Raw genomic sequence first — 16,742 nt, forward strand, 5'->3', positions numbered from 1 at the left:
CTTCAATGCATCTGGAGAGTTTAAGTTATGTGAGGATGCAGTTCTATGGGTTACATAGAGAATGTGAGATGTAATACCTTTCCCTATATAGTGTTAGTGCTACAGAATCTTCCAGGAGGAGGGGAGATACCTCTGACCCTGCAGACTATCTGTTTCCCTCCACCACTCTCCCGCCATGATGTTCAGCCTCACTTTGAACCCTGAGTAATGGAGCCAGTCTTCTATGGACTAAAAACTCTGTGAGTCCCTAAATAAATGTTTCCTCTCCTCCTCTATAATTTTTCTGGTCAGATGTTTTAGTCACAGCAACGAAAAAGAGGACCAAAAACTATTTTAGTCAACAAGTGACCACATACACAAAAGTGGTTCCTTTAAGATTATAATGGAGCAGAAACATTCCTATGGCCTAGTGACACTGTAGCTGTCATAATATCAGTGCTACACATTACTCACATATTTCATGGCTTAAAATTTGAAAGGATTACAGGGTGGTAATTCTAGGCAGGTGAGTTATGGCTGGAGGAACTGGGTCTTTGGGGGTGAGCCTGGGGGATTACATGTTTTGCCCCTGGCTCCTCCTACTCTGTTTCCCAGCTGGGATGAGCAGAACAGCAGTCCTCCAGGACCATTGGACACAATATATAGGCCTCACCTGAGTCCCAGAGAAATAGAGCCAGCTCACCATGAAGTGAACCTTTGAAACTGTGATCCAAAATAACTTCCTATCTTCTAAATTGTTATTTTCAGGTATTTTGATCACCGTGGCACAACACTAACACACTTTCCACAGTGGCCCTTAGAATGATGCAGAGTGAGATCCTTGCCAGCCGCCGAGGCCTTGACAATAAGCTTCCCAGGGCTATCAGCAATAAGTATCTGTTCTTTATAAAAATCCAATCTCAAATATGTTGTTGCAACAACACAAAAATTCCAAAACCGGGAGTCTGTGAGGATTTTCAGTTTTGGCAGCTTTCTCAAAGTTACTCAGAGAGTTTCTACTGTTTCTACTTGGCCTAGGGCTTCTCTTTTAGGCAGTGTAGAATTGGTTGGCAATATCTTCATAATGACACTTCTAGAGTCCTACTTACATATTCCACTTATCCTTTATCACTTCTGATAGCTGTTGGCCTATGGGTCCTGGCCACAAATACGTAGGATAAAGGATTGCTGATCACCTCGCGTCATCAAAAATGCCACGTGTGTTTGTGTGTGTGTATTTCCTATTATGTTACAATTCTTTAAAAAATAATGCCTTACCATATTGTTTTCTATGAGAGTCATTGATAGTATTAGAAAGCCCTGGATGACATGAGGAGACCATTAAGTAAAACAGATTGGTATGAATCTTGAGAAACCATGGATGTGTAGATAATGGAAAGTGGAAAGGACATAGTAATGAGACAACTATACTAAGAAGATAGCTTGGCATTGTGGAAACCAAACTTTTAAAACGTTTCAAAAAGGAGACAGTGCCAACAGATGGGTTACCTATGATAAGGACTAATGTAAGATGGGATCTGTTATATGTTGGAATAGTAAAACATTGTCTATAAAAGTATTAAAACCATTGAATTCAAATATGATTTAATACACAGTGTCAATATTGCCAATATTGTGTATGTTCCACTTAAGGTCCAATATTTTCTTAAAGACTCCTCACCAGTTGGGGAGTTTGTGTTAAATATTATATATGCAAAATGATATTTGTGGATTTCTAAATTCATGAAACTTTCTAGGATTCACACTAACATGAAATAAGTTCAATAATTTAGAAGTACTGATAGAAATGTGAACTTTTCATATTTAAACTGTATTTTCAATAATACACCTTTTATTGATTTATTGCTTTATTCTGAATTCACCCTGCTCTATGAACACGGTCGTTGACCTTTAATATTTTTTTTTTCTCCTGTACAGCTGACATGAAGCTTTGTCAGGAGAAGGGCTGGAGAGGTTTCACGGGAAGAGGAGTCTTTCTTCTCAATTTAGTTTTCTCACACATAATAAAAGCCTCATATAAACCCTTTCTGACTCTTCAGTGTGTGTTTCTGTGGGAGACAGAGGCCAACATCACTAAGCAGCCAGCAGTTTCTCCCAACCTTCTGCCCGCTCTGCAGTGGGTTTAGCAGCAGTCTCTCCATTGCTTTCAGGTCCCCCAATGGCCAGTTCTTGCTGTATACATCTGTCAGCACTCAGCTGCCAGCTGCTTCCCCATCATCTTCCCATGTACCTTCTTCCCTCACCACCAGGCGGCTTTATAGCAGAGTTCCTGTAATTCTCGCATGATAGCTAATGTCCTAAATGCCCTGCACTTGGTTTGTGACAGCCATTGTCTCCCAACAGAGAACAGATTTTCCTGGCATCCCAAAGGCATGATTTCTTCCTACTTCTGCCATGGGTAGAATATCACCAGTACCTCTCGGCTATCCAGAGAACCAGGACTGTGCCCTCTACAAAAAGGTCTAGATGTCAACCTGAAAAAAGTAAAAGTCTTCTTCAGGCATTGTGTCTCAGCCTGAGTGTTCGTGACTGCTATTTTTATATTTAGAGTTCTCTTTACTTCCCACTAGATAATCCCTGTAAAATTCTCTCTTATAATTAAGAATTATATTAACTTCCCTGGTTTGTCTTTCTTAAATGGATATTAGCTGATATCAATATTAATGTAAAGAATGCAAAATTCATAGTCTATGGCTCCATTTAATGATCATGTACCATAAGTTTAAATTTAACTATGTCAGTTAATATTCTAGCTTCATTATCATTGTAAGGCTCATCATTACCATATTATGCACTGCATATTTTACGTAAACCTGGCACTATTTTAATACGGAAATGTATGTCTCCAGTTTTTTTTTTATATGCAAAAGTTAATATCATTTTCCCATTCTTTAGTAGATGTGTTAACTAATACTAGTTGTTATGTACATTGTCCAAGATTAGGTAGCTCAGATAAGTGGCAAAGCTAACATTCACACACAACAGAGTTATCTCTGGAATCTATATTATCAACAATGCAGTGCTAACTTATGGTTTCTTACATTAAAAATATGCTTCCAAAGCTCTGAAAAATAAAATAGGTACATTACTCATATTAATAATGCATGTAAACCTGACCTAGTTATTTCTATGTCAACTCCATACTGGCCAAAAGGGACAGTGAAGTCTTTGTACACTCCCCTGTAATTCCCAATTACTTCTGACTTAATTATAGGTCCAGGTCATGTCTAAATCTGTATCTGTGATAGACATTTGTCCTGGTCCATTTTCTGTTGCTATAACAAGTGAAATGTATAGTTCATAAAGAAAAGAGATTTATTAATTATGCTTCTGGTGACTTAAGGTCTGAGAACATGGCAAACAGATGTCTTGCTTTGTCATAATGCGGCAAAGGATATAACACAGCCAGGAAGCAGAGGTGTTCAACCTCAGCTCTGTATTCCCCTTCCTAGGAAGCTACTAATATCATCATGAGGCCCCACCTTCATGGTATTACCCAACCCTAATTACCTCCCAAATGTCTCACCTCTAACCCCATCAGTGTATGGATTTGAAGTTTAGTTTTTAACACATAAACCTTTGGGGAGACATATTCAGAACATTTCACAAGACAATTGGCTAGGACAATGAAATATCTTACTTGTCGCCAGCTGGCTGGATTGGCGAGATGAACTGGGTTCAAAGGAGCTGGCTGTATCAATAACTAAGAAAACTGAAGAAACCACACAGCAGAGGAACATAAGTTTCTAAGATCAAGGGCAAGATGGCTCGGTGACCCCAAAGATCATCTCCAGCGCTGGAAGGAGGGAGGGAGTGAGTGCACCTGAAACTCCCCTATTTATCGGGGAGAAGACATTTGATAAAGTATTCCACCCAAATAAGGCAAGGGGTAGAATTTCCAAGGATGGAGTCTTGCTTGGTGATGTCCTGTGCTCAGGAGATTGATTGACTTCTTGGCAATCACACTCATCTTAGGTGCTATGTGGGATCACAGACAGAGTGAGAAGAAAGGCACCTTTGTGTCCCACAGCCCAATCAGTGTGAAACGCCACCAGTTCTCTTATATACTCAAATGCACATAGTTCACACACACAGCCCATAGATGGCTTGTGACGGTTACTTCCATTACATTTCATTGAATTTCCCTTCATAATTCATTGCTACAATTCATTTTTTTCCTTTCAACTGTGTTTGGTGTCACTATGATTAAAAATAACTGGAGTTAATGTAGCACATCCAAATTTCAATAATCACATTCTAAGTTTTTTGATAGCAAATCTCAGTGTCCTGGACATTTCTTTCTGAAAATTACCAGTTAACAGTATCTAATGCTTATGTAACTACATATATGTTGTCTGCCTCACTTGTAGAATGTAAGCTGCTTGTGGGAAGAGCCATGTCTGTCTAAAATTCAGCCCAGAGCCTGCTTGTATTCATTCAATAGATGCATAAGAGGAAATAACTGAATTCTCTCAAATATTGTTTTTATAGTAACATAAATGTCTAAAATTCTGTTTTATTTTCGCTTGTTTTTGCAAAGGTCTGTTTTTCCATGTATAAATCATGTAGACCACATAGAGCTTTATTTCTTTCTTATACATCAACATCATTACCTTAAAGAAAGTTCTATAATTTTATTTAGATTACTGCCCATATTTAATAGATTCTGAAGAGTGTGTGCTCAATAAAAAAGACTTGTTGATGGATTCTTTAATCTGCAGCTGCTTACTCTAAATGAGGGAGTATAACAAAGTAAAAAGATGTGTAGTGTTTTCTAGATGTCAGTGTCTGAAATTATGCCTTCCCCCTAATGATGCTCTGTTGAGGAAATGGAATGTGAAGTACTGTTCTGAGCCTCTAAATGTGGCATGTAGCATAATGAAAAAGAAAAAGTGGCAGTTCTTCAGAGATGTGTTGGTAAAGCCTTCCTGCAGAATGGTAACAAAGAACGCTGAGGGTGAGCTAGAGGATGTTTTAAGCCCTGTTCTCATCTCTTTCATTTGTTTCTCCTCCAGTTCTATGTTTTAATTAAAAGAGTAAATTGAAACAGCCTGAATCTTTTAGCACCAATGTTCTCAAGGGATGTTACGCAGCCAATTGGGTTAAGAATCAGGCATCTGAAACATAATTTTCAGCCAACTAGTCAATGACTAGCACTCTGTCCCTGGATAAATCTCATAATCCCTCTCATAACTGCTTCAATCCTGGCAGAGTTGAAAAGGCAAGTGTGTCAGCTCATGGTGCCACTCACCAGGAGTATAATGTCTCCATGGAAGCACTTCTAACTAGAGGTTGCTGGGCTAACTCCAAACTCGACATTGAGGAACCAAGCCGACAGATCTTGATGATTTGCTTCAAATCATGGCACAACAAATTTATTATTATTTAAGTCCTAAGAGAAATATATAATCAAATAAAGATGAACATTCAGAATGTAAATCTCCTACTAAACTTATAAGTATATATGGCAAATGGATGAACCACTTTAGGAGACTGTCTCCTTGACATTTCTAACTTTAATTTACTGGTTTCTTTATGGACATTTTGAGAGATTTATAATTTCCAATAGGAATGTGGGTTAGCACATCAGCATAGATTTTGATTTAAATAGGTATGGCCATCATAAAATTAAGCTACAGACACATTCTGCTTTCCATGGACTTCAGAGTCTAAATCAAAGTAAAACTAACAGAAAAACATCAACAAACTAAAGCAAAAGTAGTCTAATATAAAAAGCAATGAAATATTCCTGTCCATTTATTGTTGTTAGAACTGAAATCTATGTTCATGCATTGGATTTTATTTTCAAGATAATCTGAATATGTACTCTTTAATATATAGACGTGATAATTTGTACCAAGTAATCCTACCTCAGTATGTCAGATATAATACAAACAGTGAAAAAGTAGTATTAAAGTAAAGCTGCTTTTATTTTTCATCACATTTCTAAACATTTAAAATTTTCATATGCTGGCCCATTTCTTCTTTCTTAGCATGTAGTTTTTTTTGTTGTTTGTTTGTTTTCACAAAGGAGCAAAATTCACCTGAAATAAAAGATCTAGGAATATTTAACAACCTAGAATTGTTAATTCAGTGTAATTCCAGTTACATTACTATGACAAAATACCAGAGACAGGATACTTAAAAAAGAAAATGGTGTTTCAAAAAAATCAAAGGCATGGTGCCTGCATCATCTCATTTCTGGTGAGGGCCTTCTTTCTTGGCTGTGCACATCATGGAGGAAAGCAATGACAGGAGAGAATGTTGGTATAAACAGCCATATCTTAAGCCCAAGAAGCAGAGAGAGAAAATGGGAAGTGTCCGGCTTGCTCCTTTCATAACAACCCTTTCACAAGAACTCAAGCATGTTGTCAATGACCTAAAACCCTCCAGCCACCATCATGGAGACTAAATCTTTAATTGCATGAGTTTTTAATGAGACACAATTAAGCAACATCCAAACCATTATGGCCAGAAAATCAAAAGCAGAAGCAGAAGGAGAAGGAAGAATAGGAGGAAGAGGAGACAGATTTAAAGAGGGAGAAGAAGGAACTGGAGAGGAGGAGAAGGAGAAGGAGGAGGAGGAGAAGGAGGAGGAGGAGGAGGAGGAGGAGGAAGGAAGGAAGGAAGGAAGGAAGGAAGGAAGGAAGGAAGGAAGGAAGGAAGGAAAGAATGAAGGAATGAAGGAAGGAAAAGGAGGAATTAAAAACTCAGAAGGAAAGAAAAAAATGAAGCAGATAAAAAAGAAAGTGCATGTGAGGGAGCAAATGAGAGAAAAAAAAATGAAAGAAAACCATAGTCTTCATTATGGACTGAACATTTGTTTTCCTCTAAAATTATACAGTTCAAATTATGAAATGATATGAATTTTCAGATTGACACTATTTTTTGAACATCTTTGTTACATAACCAAGTTTTGATGAAGATGTGAGGACCAAGCCTCACAGATAGGATTGGTATACCTACATATTGCATGCAGGTATTGAGCTTCACACCACACTTCATACATAACACAATTATTATGTGTTAACAAACATTTTAAAACAAATGTTTAAGGATACAGCAAAGTTAACTCTCCTGATTTGACCCATTGCATACAACATGCAGGTACTGAATCATTACACTGTGACCCATAAATATGTATAGTTAAAATAACAAGAGCAGAAAGTTATTTTTGAGTGAAATTTTACTGCATTATCAGAATGTGTGTTTGAAACAATAATGTTAGAGATAAAAACAAAGAAATATTAAAATAAAGAAAGAAAGAAATGAAATAAAGACCAGAACTCTCTCTCCAACACCACATGGCAAACATAGTGAGAAGAAGGACATACTTAAGCCAGGAAAGGGGCCATTAAGAAAGGAATTGTCAAGTACATTGATCTTAAGACTTTCCAGCCTCCTAAACTGTGAGAAAAATATTCTGCTTAAGCTACATAATATATTGTATTTTGTTGGAACAGTGTGAGCTGACTGATAATCTTTATCAAAAGTGATTTGAATTCATATTTTTTAAAACATTTTGAGTTTTCTAAGTGATTGCCTTAATGTGAACAGGGTCTCCGAAAGTAGAGGTGTACTTCTAGGGACACAAAATACTTGGAAATAAATAGATGGCTAAGGAAAAGGTGGAGAATTGATGCTGTCATTGTAAATCACAAGTTTCAGCACTGCCATGATTTGACAGTGCCACCTGATCCCCAATTTCACTTAAAAAAATAATAAGAGATAATTATCTTTGAGAGGTGATTAGGTCATAATGCTTGCACATCCATGAGTGGATTAATGCTGATTATAAAGGGGCTTGAGACTACTAGTTCAATCACTTGCTGCCTCTCACCTTTTCTTTTCCCTTCTGCTGTAGACTGTCTCTGCAGAAAGGCCCTCACCAGATGGGGTCTCTGAATCTTGGACTTCTTAGCCTTCAAAACCATAGGCCAAATATACTTCTATTGATTTTAAATTATCCAATCTGTTACAACAATGGAAAATGAAATAAAACATCATGAGGTATCTTTGTTTACTGTGTAAATGTTTCTCTCTATTTAATTGGTCAGCATGGACTCCAGGCTCACATAGGAGAAGTCAAACTACTTCATATACATAATTCTATGTGCGATGCCATTTGTGGGACTGCTCATGTTCATCACAGGCTAAATTGGTCTCATCTTGCAGGTCTTGATAGATGCCACATTATGGGGCACACTTTTTCTAAACCTCTAAATTCAGTTTAAGATATTCCACTATTGTGATGGCATTAAACATTGTATTTTTGTGTGACATTATTATTTATCACAATATAGTATTAGTGTCTATTTACTTATTTCCCCTATTCAATTGTAAAATAAGTCTCAAAGCTATAAAAAAGGAAGTGATCATATATCTTCTAATATATCAGAGGGGCAGGATGTAGTTCCACACTAGAGTGTTTATGTAGCATGAGTGCTGTCTTAGGTTCTATCCTCAACACTCCCACCCCAAAATTAAATATTATATATAAATTTAGCTATATGTCAAGCATGGAGTTTTAAACAAATCATTGTCCTCAATACTCTATGCTAAAGTCATCCTTACAATAAGCCATGAAGGTAACTGATTATCCCTCTTTTCATCATTACAGAGAAGGAGGCAAATAGAGATTAACAAATTTTTTCAGGGACCCTAATAAGTAGTTTTGTATGTGAATCAGGATCTAGATACAAAAAACTGATAACACTTTGATCATAAATATTATAATATTTCATATCATAATTTAACTTCAAGTGATACAAATAGAAACTACCACAAAAATGTACTCAATAGATGTTGCTAAAAAGTAATTAAATGCTCTACTGTCTGAAATACAAAGTCAAATGAAAAATAAATCTAGTATTTTTGGATATGTGTTTTTATTTTCAAAATCTTTACCTGATTTCATTTGCTGTATTGACATTTCACTGTCACCAATTAATAACACAATATTTTTCCTTTAAACATAGATTTAAGTAGTTTTCATTCTGTTTATATTATTAGTTACCCAAACTATAAGGCAAGGGAAAGAATATAAAAATAGGATCTTATAACAAGGTGCACTCTTTATAACTACGCCCCTGGTCATTTCCCTCTAAAACAAAAGTAAAATAAACAAATAAATAAATCAGAACACTATAGGTTTAAAATGCACTTATATATCTGTTGTTGTATAGACCTATTAAAAAATGTTTATCAAATTCGTATTGTAAGCCAAATATCACATTAGTTTCTGAGGTTTGAGTTAAAACACATCCCCTTTACTCATAAATGTTAGTAAGCTGGCATTGCAAATAAGCATAAATAAAATAAAATATGCATATATTTCCAAACACTGTTAATATTTTGAAGGAGAAATACATATAACTGATAGAAAATGTGACTGGGAGCTCACCATATATTGGGATACCAGGGACGACCTGGATCAGGAAGAAACAAGAGAAATTGAAAAGAGACTACGAAAAAACTTGGAGAGAAGCCCAGATCACATAAGCAAGGGACTTTAGGATTGCACTAATTGTCTTTTCGTTTTTTTTTTTCATTCTAAGGAAAGAGAAGAAGATTAATGAGGTTTTATATAGGAGATATCATGGTGAAATTATCATTTTGAAGAGACCATGCTGTTCCATGTAGAGAACTAAGTTTCAATGTTCCCCATGAAGATACAGTGACCTGTTGCTATTCTATGGATAAAAATGAAATAAACACTAAATTTATCAAATCTTCAGAGGCACTTCATATATGTCAATGTTTAAATCTATTTAATCCTCAACTAGTTCTCATTGTTATTCCAGTTTTTATAGATGAAGAAACTGAAGCAAAGAGTCAATGAAACTTTTTTGACATTCATTTAGGCACTATGTAATGACATCGCTTTCAAATATCTCTGTTTAAGTGTCTTGACAAAGAAAAAGAAAGGACTAACCGCAGAGCTATTTAGAAGGCAAGTTGGTGACAGAGTGATTTGGGAATGACCTGGAAGAAGGGAGTGGAGGCGAAAAGCAAAGACAACCCTTAGGTTTTCTATTTATGCCATTTTGTATGGATTATCCTGCTCACTGAGCTTGGGAAGAGCTAATCTTCCCAAGATGATAAAATTTTTAGCTTTGGATATGATATCCATGATGATTTTGGGATGTTTCAGGTAGAATTCCTGTGAAAATTGGGTACAGATTTCTTCAAGTCAGAGGTGATATCCGTGAATATGGAGGTCCTAAGTACTCAGGGTGCTAAGTACGGTCTGCAGTTGCTGGGAAAGGAAGCCAACAACAGACGTGGGACTCTCTTGAGGATACACAGAAGTGGGATTAGGCTCTAGGTTTTAGAAGCTCTAATTTAAACATAGAACTCTGTGTACCAAGAAAAACTCAAGAAATGGTTATGGTTATAGGAAAAATTCAGATAGTTATGGATGAAGTGTGTTTCAATTCAGAGGAATTAGCCAGAAGCACAGAATAATGACTTTGGATTAAGAAGTGCATTTTCCTTAGAAAAACAAAACTATCTATAAATTTTCATTAAAATTTTAAATTAAATAGTTTTATATTTAAATTAAAAATTTCATATAACACAAATAGCCTGACTTTGTTGAGAGTTCTCTCAGAAGTGAGAGGGATATAGGATCAGTGGGAAAGTAGATGTCATGAGGAAATGAAGAAAGAATAGAAAGCAGATTTATGCTCTTAAAAGAATGATCAGAACAGCAGTAAGAAGGGAGATGGTTTATAAGGTGTGTGCTTGATTTATCTTTTTTTAAGACATAAATTTAAATTCTGAATATGCAGGATCAGAAACTCAGAGACTGAATGCAGAAGAAAGAGGTGAATCATTAAATAATGTAAAGGTCATTGAGGGCTTATGAGGAGAAATGATTCTGTGCTCAAAAGGAGTACACTTTTTCAATTTTAATAAAATTAAAGAATAACCATGGTTATAGTAATTAAAGTGAATTTTATTTCAGTTATTACATTAGGGAGGGTTTTGGTTTTCTAAATATAAATAAACCCCTTACCCTAATGAATTTAACATAGTTGAACAAGTTATAAAGAGAGTTCCACAGTGAAGGATTTTTGTCTGAATGGTATTAATGACTACCATTAAGAGAGGTAAGATGAAGTAGAGGAGACTAGTGATTACTGCACATGAAAGAGAAATTGTGGTATGAATTCAGAGGATGTAACTCCCATAGCATATACCCAGCCTGTTCAAGTGACATTTGAAACCAAATTCAAAACCCACTGATTTCTAGCATGAGAAGGAAGCTGCAAACTACCCAGAAATCAGTGCTTTTAAGCAGTCATATTTCTTGACCCAAATAAATTGTCAGCTAATTCCACCCAGAAGCCAGCTACACAGACCTTGAGAATTTCTTGCACAGGGTTCTTCAAAAGGAAAACAGAACGTGTGTTTTGAGTGTCATGCTTGCTTTTTCCAATGGTTTTGTTTACTATTAGCATATATTTTTTTAATTCATTAGTTAAAAATATCCATATGCACCAGCTTTTCATATTTAATTAAGCACCTGTAAGTGAGTATTTCCTTTGGTTGTGTATGAAGATAGGCTGGGAAAAGTTTGTATGAATTTCATAACTCATATTGCTTAGAAATTCTTAAATTAGGAAGAATGTTACAAAATTGGTTTAGTATATCTGTATTCCCAAATGAAGCCATATATTTTTAGAACAAAGAAAAATAAAAATAAAAAGAAGGTAAGAGGTTCCCAACATCATAATTGTATATACAGTAAAACTTTCTTGTAATTTTACAAATATTGTTGGAGTTTGATAAATTAATAAAATTTGTTTTAAAAGTATAATTACAGCTTAAATATTACTTTAACAAAAAAAAATATATATATATACATGTACGTTTTCACCTAAGTATTTAAGGACAGGGAACTCTTTTAAATATGAATTACAGAATAATAGTTCTCTATCAAAATTCACACCCACAATTCATTTCTTACTATGTTAATCCTTTTAATTTTAGGAGATGACAAAAAAAATGGCAAATATTTATAAAATGATTTTAGTTTAATTTTCAATTAAACATCTGGCATATTATGCTAATTTAAAAGATTTTTTTAACTTTTCTAAATATTTCAACTATGATTTTATGAAAACAATCTTTTTCTTTAAGCAATCATGATTCACTATTTAATAACATGACTTTATAGTATTTAATACAATAGCATTCACAAATGTGTTAGTTTTTTTTTTTAATTGTTATAACCAAAATACCCAACATGAACAATCTGGAGAAGGAAATGTTTAATTTGCCTCACTATCTGGAAAGTTAAGTCTATGGTCGGCCTCTCCATTTGCTCTGAGCTAGAGGTGATGTAGAGCATTAGGGTGGAGGAATGCTGCTCTGCTCATTGCAGCTGGGAAGCACAGAAAGAGTAATAAGAGAAAGGGACAAAATATATGACTCTCCAAGGCACACACCCAGTGAACAAACCACTTTCACCAGCTTCACCTCACCTGCCTAGAGTTACCACCTAGTGATCCATTCAAACTCTTAATCCACTACATGGAATAATCCGCTGATTAGGTTAGAGCTTTCATACTCTAACCATGTGCTTTTGGGGGACACCTTATACAGGAGGCCACCGGTGAATTCCCTGAGGGTCTTCATTCTGAATGGAGCCATGGGAATTTAGGTTGTTTGCAATCTATCCCAGCCTCACCTGCCACCCCATATCGAACGCACATTAGATTGTCCAGGGCACATGACCTCTAAGATTCCTCTAGTAGCTCTGGAGTTGGGCATAACCTGTTGGGAACTAGATAGCCCACCTCCTACCTTATCTGGTAAAAAACATTGCATGGAAAACCTTTGATGTACCTCAGTATAAATACAGCAAGCCCAGGCTCCATTTTGCTCTTTAAGATATGGAAGCTCCATCTCCTCCTGCCCCACCCCTGCTTTTAGAATTACTTTGTGTCCTGTGTTTTTTTCACTGCTCAACTTTTCTTAGCTTTTATTCTGAAGCCAGCCCATTCCACCCAGAGGAACTCCATTTCCACTGCCCTTGAGGGACGCGGATGGGAACCTCATATCCAAACCACGAGAAGAAGTAAAACAAACACAGAAGAGTGGACATTTAGAAGATTCCTATCGCACCTAATGGAATTTAAAGAATATCATATAGTCTACTACAAGTAGAAAATTTCCATTTCCATCCCATGAAAATGACTAATTATGTTAAACAAAGAATAAAGAGTCTTAAAGTGCAGTATGTAAGTTAGGTGAAAGTTCACTTCCACTCATTATCAAACAAGTTTATTAATGACAAGGGCCATGAAGGTGGGTGGCCTTTATGACATTTCCTTATGTAGATAAGGAAAGAACTATGTATACTTGCTAAAAACTAAACTTTACACTAATTCTCTTTAGAGAATACAATGTACATTTTCATCGAGGTCAAATAATTTAAAATGCTAATATGTATCATTAATAAGTGTAAATACCTTAAACAATTTAAGTATAAAAGGGAACTTATGATTTCTCTTCAAAGAAACTAATGCATTCAACAGCCATTTAAAAATTATACCTAAATTTCTTTAACAAATGTGGAGGGATGTAAAATCTTTCCATGTTCTGTAAAGAATTGCTGGGAATTCTATATAGGAAATAATATGAAAAATAAAAATGAAAAAGCAAAAGAGTTAAATGAGTATTTCAATGTGATCCAGATAATGAGTAGAACTGATTTTTAAGGAATTTTTTTAATGTTAAATAAAAATGAATGCTTTTTGACAGAATTGCTAAACACACATACTGATATATCTTAAAGTTATTAAAATGTTGAATATAATTTTAGAAATAACATTATGCAAAACTTATTCAAATTGGTTGAGATGTGAGCACTGTCATGATGACTGACTGAAAAATGGCATAATGTTTGATGATAAATGGCAATGTGTCAGGGTGTCAAACTTATGAAAAGGCCTCCAGCCTAGTGCCACAGAACCTGAAATGTTTTCAGGTATGTTGAAAATTTTTGTATTATGAAAAAGAGAATATAAACAAAATAAGAATTACAAATATCTATCAAATTTTAACTTTATGCATTCAGTGTATCATATCAGACAAAATTCGCAAAACATTTGATTATATATATTTTTTTAAAGAGAGAGAGAGAGAATTTTTTAATATTTATTTTTAGTTTTTAGTGGACACAACATCTTTATTTTATTTTTATGTGGTGCGGAGCATCGAACCCAGTGCCCCACACATGCCAGGCAAGCCCACTACTGCTTGAGCCACATCCCCAATCCTTGATTATAGTTTTTACATTATTTAATTTATGGGTTATCTTTTCATTTTTCTCTCCCGTTTTCTCAGATATTTACATGTGCCAGCAAAAACATATATCAAATTAAATTTTCATTATAATGAACCAAATAAATAGTACAATAAATTGATTCTTACAGCCATATTTCTACCTTAAATAAGAACTTTGAACTTAAGGATTATAATCTTATACTTTTGAACAGCTTTTATGAAGGATTATAAAAGAAAAATATCAAAGTAAAGGTTAATATAAACTGAAAGTTATTTTTATAAAATGTACCATAGTGAAATATCTACAAATCATTATAACATCTATCATTATTTTCCAATAGATATGATGCAAGAAAAAATATGTGTTGAAGAACTCTAATAATGGGTTGTTATCCAGTGAAACCATGCCCCATGCTGTCTTTGCTCTTTTTTTTTTTTTTTAAAGAGAGAGTGAGAGAGGAGAGAGAGAGAGAGAGAGAGAGAGAGAGAGAGAGAGAGAGAGAGAGAGAGAGAGAGAATTTTTAATATTTATTTTTTTTTAGTTCTCGGCAGACACAACATCTTTGTTGGTATGTGGTGCTGAGGATCGAACCCGGGCCGCACGCATGCCAGGCATGGCGCGCTACCGCTTGAGCCACATCCCCAGCCCCGCTGTCTTTGCTCTTTAAAAAAAAATTCATAATGGGGATTGACCAAGGGTCCTTAACCACTGCACCACACCACTGACCCTTTGTATTTTGAGATATGGTCTTGCTAAGCTGCATAAATCCCTGCTAAATTGCTGGGTATAGCTTTGAACTTGTAACTTGTGATCCTCCTGCCTCAGCCTCCTGAGTTGCTGTGATTACAGATGTGTACCCTGATACTCAGTCCCTCTTCGTTCTTATTAATATTCTTCTTTCTTTTAAATATTATTGGATATATGTCAAACTGTGTAATTTTTTAAAGGGGGATTTCTTTACATTTTCTTCTATCAAAATTTTTCTTTTATTTTATATTGTTTATTTCATTATTTCTTCCTTTATTGTTATGTCTTCTTTCGTCTTCATTGAGATTTAATTTTTTATATTTTTAATGAATTCTTTTGTAGAATATACTATGAATTTACCTTTGGTATAGGAATTATAAAAATGAAATCAAGACTTCAGTCATTTCTTTAATTATTACTGTAGCTTATACTATTTGCTTTGAAACTATCCAGTTATAAATATTTTGTAATTTCTGGTGTGATTTTTCTTTCTTTACTTGAATTATATTGAATTTCATTAAATAAAAACCACAAATATAATGTATATTTTTATATTATTTTTCATTTAATTACTCTAATATTTTAAAGTAGCATGTATTTTCACAATAGTGAACATTCTTCAAAAATTTAATGAGATTTCCTTGTGTCTGTATTTTCAAATTAATTAAATGTGGAAATGTACATAGCAGTCACTCTATTAGTTATGCATAGGTACATATTCATTCAGTTTGTTAATATTTTTTCAAGTATTGTTGAATGGTTCTTATTGAACCATAGATTTTGGTAATATTTTCATAGTAAATTCAGTTCAGTTGGTATAATAAATATAAATACTTACTTAATCATATATTCTGATTTACTACTACTTACTTATATATTTTTCTGTTTCCTGTTTTCTTCCTTTTACTATCATTTTCAAGTTTTACTTTTTGTTCTATTAAAGATTCTAAAATAGCTAGCATAAAGTGAATTACATTAAACCTGTTATCTTTCTCTTAATGAAGGATGCTTGAGGAGTAACAAATGAACAGTTAATTCCCCTACTAAAACATACTAGCATCCAGACCTCTTGTAAAACTATTAATGATGCTTACTAGAAAAATCTGGTGCATTTCTTTACCTATTAACTGCATTTAACAATATCTAACTGGTATCTTTAGGATTTTGTATTTTTGTAAAAAAAAAAAAAAAACTTTTAAAAAAGAACAAAACTGAAAACTGTAAATTATACAGTACATTTTGGGCTTTATCATGATTAGATGGAGAATGGAGTAGAATCATCTAAGTTGTATACACAATAGAAAATAAAATGCATAAGTTCCAAACTAGAATAACATCCTTTTCAGTAATGTGTTCACTTGAATTTGTTTGAACCTTGTACATTAAATCCAATTTGGAATACATCCTCATTTTGGAGAGGAAGGATTTATGGAAAGTTTTGTCTGACCTCCTGTACCTCTTCTAAGGAGGAATGGATCCCCTGTGTCCTCTAATTTCCCATAATTCTTTGAAGCATTCATATCCTTTAAATAATTCAGTAAGTTCTGAAATCAGATTTCACAATTTGACTCTGTGTGTTACTGCATACTTTTAATATTTCTGGTAAAATCATATTCTAAATCCTAACTACCATAATAAAACATGTTTTCAACTAACAAATGAGCATTTCAAAATAAAACCAGTAAGATACGACTTC

General features: G+C 34.4%; 1 long non-coding RNA gene across 1 annotated transcript in view; it reads left to right on the plus strand.

Moving 5' to 3' along the window:
* LOC144377548 (uncharacterized) overlaps positions 1 to 2,024 on the plus strand; it is a 175,949-nt gene extending 173,925 nt beyond the window's left edge. Inside the window, exon 3 of the long non-coding RNA XR_013438543.1 lies at positions 1,918 to 2,024. This is a non-coding gene — a long non-coding RNA (uncharacterized LOC144377548). The remainder of the gene's footprint in view (positions 1 to 1,917) is intronic.
* Positions 2,025 to 16,742: the final 14,718 nt, after the last annotated feature.

This window comes from Ictidomys tridecemlineatus, chromosome 5 (assembly GCF_052094955.1).
Source record: "Ictidomys tridecemlineatus isolate mIctTri1 chromosome 5, mIctTri1.hap1, whole genome shotgun sequence".
In the NCBI taxonomy this organism is placed as follows: Eukaryota; Metazoa; Chordata; class Mammalia; order Rodentia; family Sciuridae; genus Ictidomys; species Ictidomys tridecemlineatus.